The 11122-nt window shown below is 41.6% G+C and overlaps 1 pseudogene; it reads right to left on the reverse strand.

The window, feature by feature from the left end:
• Nucleotides 1-236: 236 nt before the first annotated feature.
• Nucleotides 237-2175, reverse strand: LOC145344461 (small ribosomal subunit protein eS1-like; annotated as a pseudogene).
• Between the last annotated feature and the right edge of the window lie 8947 nt (nucleotides 2176-11122).

Below are 11122 nucleotides of genomic sequence, written 5' to 3' on the forward strand. Positions count from 1 at the left end.
TTGAATAAAAGCTGCTGATAGTGAGATTGCTATTCCCCATGTTTTCCTGCAGTAATCTATAAAATTCTCTCACCAATTTTATTGGGTAGCCATCACCTGCATTCTGCATCATCCATGCCAGAGGATCAGGGAGTCCAAGTTGCTGTGGCAACATGCAATTTTGCATACTTTTGTAGCCCAAAGAAATGGATAGTGGTGCTTTGCTTTTCCTAGAAGAGGTGTTTTGTTATTCATATTTAGACTGTTTCCTGGACAGTGGGTTCATATCCATCAGTTCAATCTACATCAACACTAGTTTCTTCACCTAATGGTTCACTTGAGCCACTTCCTCTTTCATTATGCAATTCCATCGGTTTCCCCAATTCAAACTTGTGCTTCTTTAGCGTCTTGACTTTGTGAATGTAGACATCAGGGAGCAGAGAAATGGAGTGGCAAACCATCTCAATGTCTTTACCAATGCTGCCTGGGATCAACTTGTGGACTTGGAATCTCCTTGAGGTCATTGGTTTGCTCTTTGAGAGTTAGTTTGATTGGTCATGCTAAATTGCCCCTTCGTGATCTGGAGGAGGGAACCGAGTGTAGGGTGTCGAAATTTGCTGATGACACCAAAATTGGTGGAAAGGCAAATTGTGCGGAGGGTGGTGAGAGTCTACAGAAGGATCTAGATAGGCTGGGCGAATGGGCCGGGAAATGGCAGATGGAATTTAATGTTGGCAAGTGCGAGGTGGTCCACTTTGGTAGGAATAATGGTAGGAAGGATTATTACTTGCGTGGAGAAAAACTGCAGCAGGCGACGGTGCAGAGGGACCTCGGGGTCCTTGTGCATGAGTCGCAAAAACCCAGCTTGCAGGTGCAGCAGGTGGTCAGGAAGGCGAATGGGATGCTGGCCTTCATAGCGAGGGGGATTGAATATAAAAGTAGGGAGGTCTTGCTGCGGCTGTATAGGGCATTGGTGAGGCCGCAGCTGGAGTACTGTGTGCAGTTTTGGGCGCCGCACTTACGCAAGGATATTTTGGCCTTGGAGGGAGTGCAGAGGAGGTTTACTAGGCTGATACCGGAGTTGAGGGGGTTGAACTATGAGGAGAGGCTGAATAAATTAGGCTTGTACTCATTAGAGTTTAGAAGAATGAGGGGAGATCTCATTGAGACGTATAAGATGATGAATGGGATGGATAGGATAGAGGTGGAGAGACTCTTCCCGCTCAGAAAGGATAGTAGGACTAGGGGGCACAGCCTCAAGATAAAGGGGGGGCGGTTTAGAACGGAGTTGAGGAGGAACTTCTTCACTCAAAGGGTGGTGAATCTCTGGAATTCTCTGCCCGTTGAAGTGGTGGAGACTGCCTCGCTAAATATTTTTAAGACGCGGTTTGATGGGTTTTTGATAAGAGAGGGGATTAAGGGTTATGGGGAGAGGGCGGGAATGTGGAACTGAGCCACAACAGATCAGCCATGATCTTATTGAATAGTGGGGCAGGCTCGAGGGGCTAGTTGGCCTACTCCTGCTCCTATTTCTTATATTCTCATGTTCTTATGTGTCTGGGGGATTAGCAGGGTAAATGTGTAGGGGAATAGGGCCTTGGTGGGATTCATGTTGATGCGGGTTTGATGGGCCGAATGGCAGCCTCCTACATAGTAGGGATTCAGTGGTTCTGTGATTCATGATCTCCACCATCTTCTTGCAGATTGTATAGACCTGGTAGTAGTGTTGCATGTAGGCGGGTTTATGAATCTAGTTGGTGCACTTCTCAGTGAATCCTACACAAAAAAGGTGCAGCAAGTATCCATCTGTGGTGTTGACATCAATATGGACTTCAATCATGGGTCTGCAATTTTTTAACCATAGAGCACATCTTATCATGTGTGAAGTCCATGCCATGAATGTTGGTAAGGCAGTTTTTGCCCTGAAAGTCATCCATGATCAGCTTAAATTTGAGGAAGGCCACTTCATCATTCTGCAAAACAACAAGGCTCGCCTCATATACAGGGCCTTTCAAACCTTTTGAGGTGATCTTAGTTCCTTGGGACCTGGTAACCAGGTTTTGCCCAGGTTCTTAATGTTAAACAACACTGGAGCCTTAACATTGTACCAATCCTTCTTGGAGGAAGGATCCACGATAATCTTCTTGGCCCCTTTTTTGCTTCTTTTGACAGTCTCTTGTTGTTGCTGACTGCCATGTTGCTTGAAGTATTGGCAGTTAGAGGCTTCAACTTTCTTTCCATCACATAGCTGACCAGGAATTTCTCCAGCTCTTACCACCTGCCATTGGTGTGTGCAGAAAGCATTTATAGGATGATAACCAACCTGTTTGGCTGTTACCAACGCACCTTCCTTGACTATTAATTCTTGGGGTGGGACTTGAACCCAGAGTTTGTGACTCAGAGGCAGGGACTGTACCACAAAACATAGAAACTAAGAGCAGGAGTGGACAATTCAGCCTTCAAACCTGTTCCGCCATTCATTTTGATCATGGCTGATCATCAAATTCAAAATCCTGTTTCCCCCATTCCCCCACATCCCTTGATCTCTTTAGCCTCAAGAGCTATACCTAATTTCTTCTTGAAATCAGACAATGTTTTGGCCTCAACTACTTTCTGTGGTAATGAATTCCACACATTCACCACTCTCTGGGTGAAGAAATTTCTCCTCACCTCAGTTCTAAAAGGTTCACCCCTTATCCTCAAACTGTGATCCCTGGATCTGGTCTCCCCCACCATTGGGAACATTCTTTCTGAATCTATCTTGTCTAACCCAGTGAGAATTTTATAAGTCTCTATGAGATTCCTTCTCACTCTTCTGAACTCCAGTGAATATAATCCTAACTGACTTAGTGTCTCCTTATATGACACCCTGCCATCCCAGGGATCAGCCTGGTAAATCTTTGCTGTACTCCTTCAATAGCAAGAACATCCTTCCTCAGAATTTCAAAACTGCACACAATACTCCAGGTGTGGCCTCACCAATGCTGTATATAATTTCAGCAAAACATCCCTTTCCCTCTACTCAAATCCTCTCGGTATGAAGGCTAAACTACCATTTGCTTTTTTTTACTGACTGCTGTATCTGTGTGCTTACTTTCAGCGACCGATGCAAGAGAACACCAAGGTCTTGCTGAGTATCCCCCCTCTCAATTTACACCCAATCAAGTAATAACTGTCTTCCTATTATTGCTTTCAAAGTGGATAATCTCACATTTATCCACATTATACTGCATCTGCCATGTGTATGCCCACACATTCAGCCTGTCTAAATCACACTGAAGCATCTCTACATCCTCCTCACCGCTAACCACCCCCCCCCACCCAACTTTGTATCATCGGCAAATTTGGAGGTAATTCATTCAGCTCCTTCTTCCAAGTCATTAACATATAGTGTGAACATTTGGGATCCTAGCACAGATCCCTGCAGAACTCCACAAGTCACTGACTGTCAATCAGAAAATGATCCATTTATGCAAACTCTTTGCTTCCTCTCTGCTAAGCAGCTTTCTATACATCTCAAGACATTACCTGCAATTCCATGTCTGTTATGTGAGACCATGTAGAAAGCCATCTGAAAGTCTAAATAAACCACATTCACAGGTTCTCTGAGGTTAACTCTACTAGTTACATCCTCAAAGAATTCCAATAGATTTGTCAAGAATGATTTCCCTTTTGTAAATCCGTGCTGACTTTGTCCGACCTCCACCGGAGAAGCTTGTACTGAAAAGGAAATTAAAAAGTACCTGAAGGCTGAAAGGTGGCCTTTAAAATAAGATTCCCACTTTACATTATATCAACAACTGCATGCATTTATAAAAGTGCCTTTAATGTGGTAAATGTAACATGTTAAAGGATAAAGAATAGTGGGGGCTGGGGGGGGAGCTTTAAGGGAAGCAAATCTATCAGTTAGTACCAGAAGAAGGTTAAAATATCCCAGCAGTATGCATTCAAAAAGGAGACTTTCAAATATATTTCTCATGAGCTGTGTCGCAGGAGGATGAAGTTTAACCAGATTTGTAAACAAGAGGCAAGGTAAATGATTACAATGCTCGCCTTGCCAGTTTATAAACTTTGACATGGCATGAGGCAAATGGCTGAGATACTCCAGATTTCACTGGAATATCGCACCTGATGTTAGCTAAATTTGTTGTGAGTGCCCAGATTTTTAAATATTTTTCCCACAAAGTTGGTGAAACTGCAAGCTAATAACGGCACAATGACGGCATCTGAACGACAGGACCAATAATCTCCTTAACAAATGAGATGGAAGGATTGAAAATGAACAGGGAAATGGCTGAGAAGGAAAGTGAATTAGAATGGTGAATTCAATATCAAATCAGATTAGAAGAAGTAAAGAGAAGGAAATAAACATTGGATTAAGGGATGAGGAGAAAAAAGACAAAAGAAAAGTAAAAAAAAGTAAAAATTCATATTTTAAAATGTCTAAAGACAATACACAACGTGAAGGGAAGTGATTCCTCACTTGTTCACTTTCTGGACAAAAGAGACTGATTGGCAATCATTATCAATTAAATAGGTACTTACATGTTTAATTACTAGAAACAGCTTTCAGGGATGAGTTCAATGGATAATTGATGTGAAAATAAAATTCACAGGAGGGTCAGAGTGAGATGCTGTTTTAATGAAATTAATAGCAAAGCCAGAAACTAATGATAATTCAGCATTCATGGGTATCTCTTTCTTGTCACATGTTTCTAGCCGGTTTTTAAGAACATTAGAAATAGGATAAGACCATCCGGTCTGTTGAGCCTGCTCCACCATTCAATATGATCATGGGAGATTTTGGGCTTTAACTCAACTTTCCTGCCTACCCCCATTTTCCTTGATTCTCTGAAAGACCAAAAATCTGTCTATCTCAGCTTCAAATATATTCAATGATGTCATATCCACAACTCTCTGGGGTAGAGAATGCCAAAGGTTCACAGTCCTTTGAATGAAGAAATTTCTATTTATCTCAGTTCTAAATAACTAGTCACTTATCCTTAAACTTTGCCTCCTATTCTATATTTCCCAACCAGGGAAACAAAATCTACTCTGTCAAGTCTCTTTGTAATCTTGAATAATTAGATCATTTCGCATCCTTCAAAGCTCTGGAAAATATTGATCTAATTTACTTATCCTCTCATTGCACATTAATTTTGGCCTGGATTTTATTACCAAAGTGAGTGTAATGGCGCTCACAAATATTAATTGAACATTGAACAATCTGTGGTGTGGAAGGGATACCCCATGTATAGGAGCAAGGATGTCTTAGGCCATGGTGAGACCACACCTGGAATATTGTGTGCAGTTTTGGATTCCTTCTCTGAAGAAGGATGTTCTTGCTTTGGAGGGAGTGCGGCAAAGATTTACTGGACTGGTTTCCGAGGATGGATGGACTGAAGTTTGAGGAAAGATTGAATAGGTTAGGATTATGTTGGACTTCAGAAGACTGAAGGGATCGTATAGAAACCTATAAAATTCTAACAGAGCTAGACAGTGTAGATGGTGGGGGTGTCCAGAACCAGGGGTCACAGTCTGAGGATACAGGGTAGAACATAGAACATAGAACATAGAACATTACAGCGCGGAACAGGCCCTTCGGCCCACAATGTTGCGCCGACCAGTCTTATTTTTAAAAAAAAACATTGACCCACTAATCTAAACCAATCCCTTTTCGTCCATAAACCTATCCACCAATCTCTTAAACGCCCCCAAACTAGGCCCCCAAACTAGGTAGACCATTTATGACTGAGATGAGGAGAAATTTCTTCACCCAATGAGTGGTAAACCTGTGGAATTCACTAGCACAGAACGTTATTGAGGCCAAAACATTGTATGTTTTCAAGAAAGCGTTAGATATAGATCTAGGGGTGAAACAGATGAAAGGGTATGAGGGAAGGTAGGACCAAGCTATTGAGTTGGATGATCAATCATGATCATAATGAATGGTGGAGCAGAATTGAAGGGCTGAATGGCCTATTCATGCACCTACTTTTTATATTTCCATGAACTGCAAATAGTCAGAAGATTCTGGACATTTTGCATTGCTCTGCCTTTATCCTCACAAAAATGCTAGCATGCCTTCAACCTTCCCATGAATTTCATTGGATGATGCATTTGCACATTAATTTCCAATTAAACTCAGCGCAGAAAGTCAGGGCTCCAACTTAACAGGGCCATAGAGTTGTTCATGGCACAGAAGGAGACCATTCAGCCTATCAAGTCTATGCCAACTCCTTGCAAAATAGTCCAGTCAATCCGATTGCTTGATCCCTGCTGCCCTGATACCAAACACAGATACCAAATGAGAATAGTTAAAGTAAATGTTGGCTCTTTAGAGGATGGTACTGGTGAGGTAGTAATGGGGAACAGAGAGATGACAGAAGCATTAAACCAACTTTTTGCCTCCATTTTTTACGTTAGAGAATAATGAAGATTTTCCAATCACTGTAGTTAATGCAGAGGAACTTGTTGCAATAACCATCACTAGGAGAAGGTATTGAATAAACTAGTGGGATTACAGGCAGATAAGTCTCTGCAACCTGATGGCCTGCACCCGAGGGTATTAAAGGAGGTGACTGCAGAGATAGAAGATGCATTGGTTGGGATAATTCAAAATTCCTTTGATCCTGGTAAGGTCCCGCTGGATTGCAAATGTGCCCTTATTCGGAGAAGGAACAGGCAAAAAGTAGGAAACCATAGGCTAGTTGGCTTGACCTCTGTGGTGGGAAAGTTGCTGGAATCAATAATTAAGGAAGAGATGGCTGAGCATTTGGAAAGAGAAAGCTCAATCTACCATTATCAGCATGGTTTTATGAAAAGTAAGTCATGCTTTGCAAACTTATTTGAGTTCTTTGACGAGACAACCAGCAAGGTGGATAGTGGGGAACCGATTCATGTGGTATATTTAGACTTCCAGAAGGGTTTGACAAGGTGCTGCGTAAAAGACTGATCCACAAGGTGAGATCACAAGGGACTGGGGGTAAGAGTACTGGATTGGATTGAGGATTGGCTGACTGACAGAAAGCAGAGGGTCGGGATTAAAGGGTTCTTCTCTGGCTGGCAAAATGTAAGTAGCCACAGTGGTCAATCCTTAGACAGCAACTGTTTACAATCTACATAAGTTATCTACAAGCAGGGACAGAGTGTAATATAGTAAAATTTGCGCTTGATACTAAAATAGGTGGGAAAGCAGGCAATGAAGAGGATATAAAGATTCTGTGGACCCATATAGAAAGGCTAGGAGAATGGACCCATATGTGGCAGATGGAGTTTAATGTAGATAAGTATAAAGTTATTCATTTTGCAGAAAAAATAGGAAGGCAAATTATTTCCTAAATGGAAAGCAGATTCAAAATTTGCCTGGGCTGATGGATTTGGGTGTCTTTGTTCATGAATTGCAGAAAGTCAATATGCATGTGTAGCATATAATAAAAAAGGGATGGAATGTTGGGATTTTCTGCACAGGCACTGAACTATAAAAGTTAAAAAGCCTTGTTGCAATTGTTTAGAGTATTGGTGAGACCACATCTGGAGTATTGTGTCCAGTTTTGGTCTCTTTATTTGAGGAAGGACGCGGTGGCAGTTCAGAGGAGGTTCACTGATTCCGGTGATGAAAAGGTTGATGTATGAGGAGAGATTAAACAGTTTGGGTTTACACTCGCTGGAATTTAGAAGGATGAGAGGGGATCTGATCGAGGTATATAAAATTTTAAAAGGGATTATTGACAAAATAAATGTAGACCAAATGTTTCCTCTTATGGGGCAATCTTGAACAAGGTATAGGTTGAGAGGCGGTAGATTTAAAACTGAGATGAGGAGGAGCCACCTCACACAGAGGGAGGTGAATGTGTGGAACTCACTGCCCCATTGCATGGTGGAGTCTGAATAGTTGAATGGTTTCAAGAGAGAGATAGATATATTTCTAATTAAAAAATGGATTAAAGTTTATGGGGAACAGGTGGGGAGATGGATTTGAGATCAGGGAGAGATCAATCATGATCTGATTGAATGGTGAAGCAGGCTTGAAGGGCTGAATTTGCTTCCTATCCAAATTCCTATGTTCCTGCAAGTTTATTTCCTTCAAATGCCCATCTGATTTCCTTTTGAAAGCATTATTTCTGTTTCCACCACTTTAAGGGCAGCGAGTTGCAGGTTATTATCACTTGCTATGAAGAAATGTCCTTCCTCACTCCCTGCATTTCTGCCAAAATCTTAAATTTGTGTCCCCAAGTCCTTGTAGCATCAGCTGATGGGAAGAGTTTTTCCTTGTCTACCTTATATAAAGCCGTCATAATCTTGTACACCTCTATCAACTCTGCCCTTAAGGAGAATGACCCCCAACCTTTCCAACCTAGCTTTGCAACTAAAAACCTCAAGAATGGAACCATTCTGGTAAATCTCTTCTGCATTCTCTTTAGGAGCATCAAATATTTCCTGAAGTGTGGTGACAAGAACTGAAATCTAGTTGGGGCCTAACCAAAGATGTATTGAGGTTCAGCATAACTTCTTTGTTTTTGTACTCAATGTCGGTGGGGGTGGATTTTATGGAGCCTGAGAATTGTATCCTTAATCAGGCAGGATACAAAAATCTGATTTTCCAATGGCAGGTTGAGAAGCAGAGATAAAGTCAGCAGTGTGTTTGCAGTGTGCTGAGCATTACACCAGCCTGTGGCAGGTTTATACTTGTAATATATTGGTCTGCTGTGCATATTCACTCATGTGGAATAGTTTTTAATATAGTCCTACCTTTAAGAAGAAGTCAGTGGTGCATGAGAGTTCCAAGGCACACAGGTCACAGTTGTTTAAAGGTGGTGTGTACTATGGGCTTTGTGCAGTTATGTAAGGTCAGTGGTTTTCCTTGTTTAACTCTATGATGCAAAGGAGGAAAGTGGCAGTTTGTATGGAAGTTCAGAAATACCAAAGGTGAATTAGTGGTGAGTGGGGTTTGGAGCATGGAAAAGGGACCCAAGGGACAAAAGGTAGAGTTGGAGTCATGGAGGAGTGAAGTGGGAAGAATCTAGCATCTTGGATATTGTGTAGGCTGGTGCTGAGACAGTCAAAATAAGGAAATAACCTGGGTTCAATTCCAGTCTCGGGTGACAGTCTATGTAAAGTTTACACATTCTCCCTGTGTCTGTGTGGGTTTCCTCTGGGTGCTCCAGTTTCCTCCCACAGTCCAAAGATGTGCGGGTTAAATTGATTTGCCATGCTAAATTGCCCCTTAATGTCAGGAGATTAGCAGGGTTGATCTATGGGGTTATTGGAATAGGCCTGGGTACAATTGTTGTCAGTGTGGGCTCAATGGGCCAAATGGCCCCCATCTGTACAGTAGAGATTCTATGGCTCTATGAGCATTCAATAAAGAGTGAACAAAAAATACAGTGTTTATTCCACAACGTGAAATTTCCCTAATTCTGTTGTAACCATTGATGTGTGCCAACCATGAGACATGCCAATACATTTCGCTCCCCAACTAAGCTAATCCAATAAATAATGATGATGCGGACATAAATAAAATGAAACCAATGTCTAGTGAAATGTTTACAAGTGAATTTTAATTTGAAAAGTCTCTGCGTCAACTTTGTACTCTCAAGTTTAATGTTACGCAAGAAGTTGGGCAGGAAAGTTGTGGCTGTGATGCTGATTGACCAGGAAACCCTTTCATAGCCTACCTGTACTTGCTGCATTGTCAGCTGATGGTGGGTTTCACCAGTGAAAAGCTTCCCTTACTGTTGAATCACATCTCGCAGACACTTAGAATTTTAATTATAATTGTATGAAAAATGGGTAAGAGAGAGACCTTATGTAGTGCACAGTTTTGGTTGTGACGTCAGGATGGCATGCTGTTAATCCAGCCAGTGCTTCTACTTGTAAAGCACAAGATCTCACGCTTTGCTAACAACTCACTCAATATGCCCTGCTACCTTCAAAGATCGATGCACATGTACCCCCAGGTCCCTTTTCATGCGCATTCTTTAGAACTACTCTATAAAGTCTAGATTGCCTCTCCTTCCCTTCTGCCAAAATGCATCACCTCACACTTCTCTGTATTAAATTCCATCTGCCACTTGTCTGCCCACTCTTCTGCTCTGTCAATGTCATGTTGCAGGCAATTTGCATCACCTTCACTGTCTGCCACTTCTTCAAGTTTGGTGTCATTGGCAAGTTCTGATATTTTATGCCAAATTCCAAGATCAAAGTCATTTATGTATATAAAAGAAATGGTAATCCTTCGATATTGACTTTGGGCATCCCCACTGGCTACCCTCCAGTCCAAAAATCAGCCATCTACAACTGAGCAACTAGCTGCTTTCTCTCTCCTATTTCTTAAACATCAATTTTGTGAACAAACCTTTTCTCTGATACCATGTCACTTTAAAATTCATGATGTGGAGATTCCGGCGTTGGACGGGGGTAAACACAGTAAGAAGTCTGACAACACCAGGTTAAAGTCCAACCAGTTTATTGGATAGTAAACCCACAAGCTTTTTGGGTTTGCCCCTTCGTCAGATGAATAGAGAGTTCTGGTCTCAAACACTCATCTGACGAAGGGGCAAACCCCAAAAGCTTGTGGGTTTACTAGCAAATAAACTGGTTGGACTTTAACCTGGTGTTGTCAGACTTCCTACCTGACTTTAAAATTCATACAGACAATCAGGAGAGTTATGTTCCTACAATGCCATTCAATCTCTGCAGTCTGGAAAGGCAACAATCTCAAATGTGGAGTGTCATTAATACAAGTAGCAAATTTTTATTCAAGTTTTTTTTTCCTTTGTGACTTTTGTTTTCCTCTCTTTAATTCAATCTTTCTTTCTCCCTCCCTTTCTGTATCTGATTTGACTTTAATTCACCATATTTCTTTCTCCATTATTCCATTGTTACTTTCTTGAACCTTAAATGTCATGGGTTGAAGAAGGTCCCAGATGCCCTGTTGCCCATGTCACTCTATTATCAGCCTACGTTCCCAGCAATTAATAGGGCAAAACATTTTTGAGTTGAAGGGTGGAGGAAAATGTACACCAGGCTATGTTCCATAAAATCTGGACCAATGATATGGAATAACAGCGTCCCCAGGATTGAAGGACATCGATTGCACCCCATGTATCATTGCATGACCTTAATATGTACTTGCATGTTT

The sequence above is a fragment of the Carcharhinus amblyrhynchos genome, chromosome 6 (assembly GCF_965287045.1).
Source record: "Carcharhinus amblyrhynchos chromosome 6, sCarAmb.v2.hapA, whole genome shotgun sequence".
In the NCBI taxonomy this organism is placed as follows: domain Eukaryota; kingdom Metazoa; phylum Chordata; class Chondrichthyes; order Carcharhiniformes; family Carcharhinidae; genus Carcharhinus; species Carcharhinus amblyrhynchos.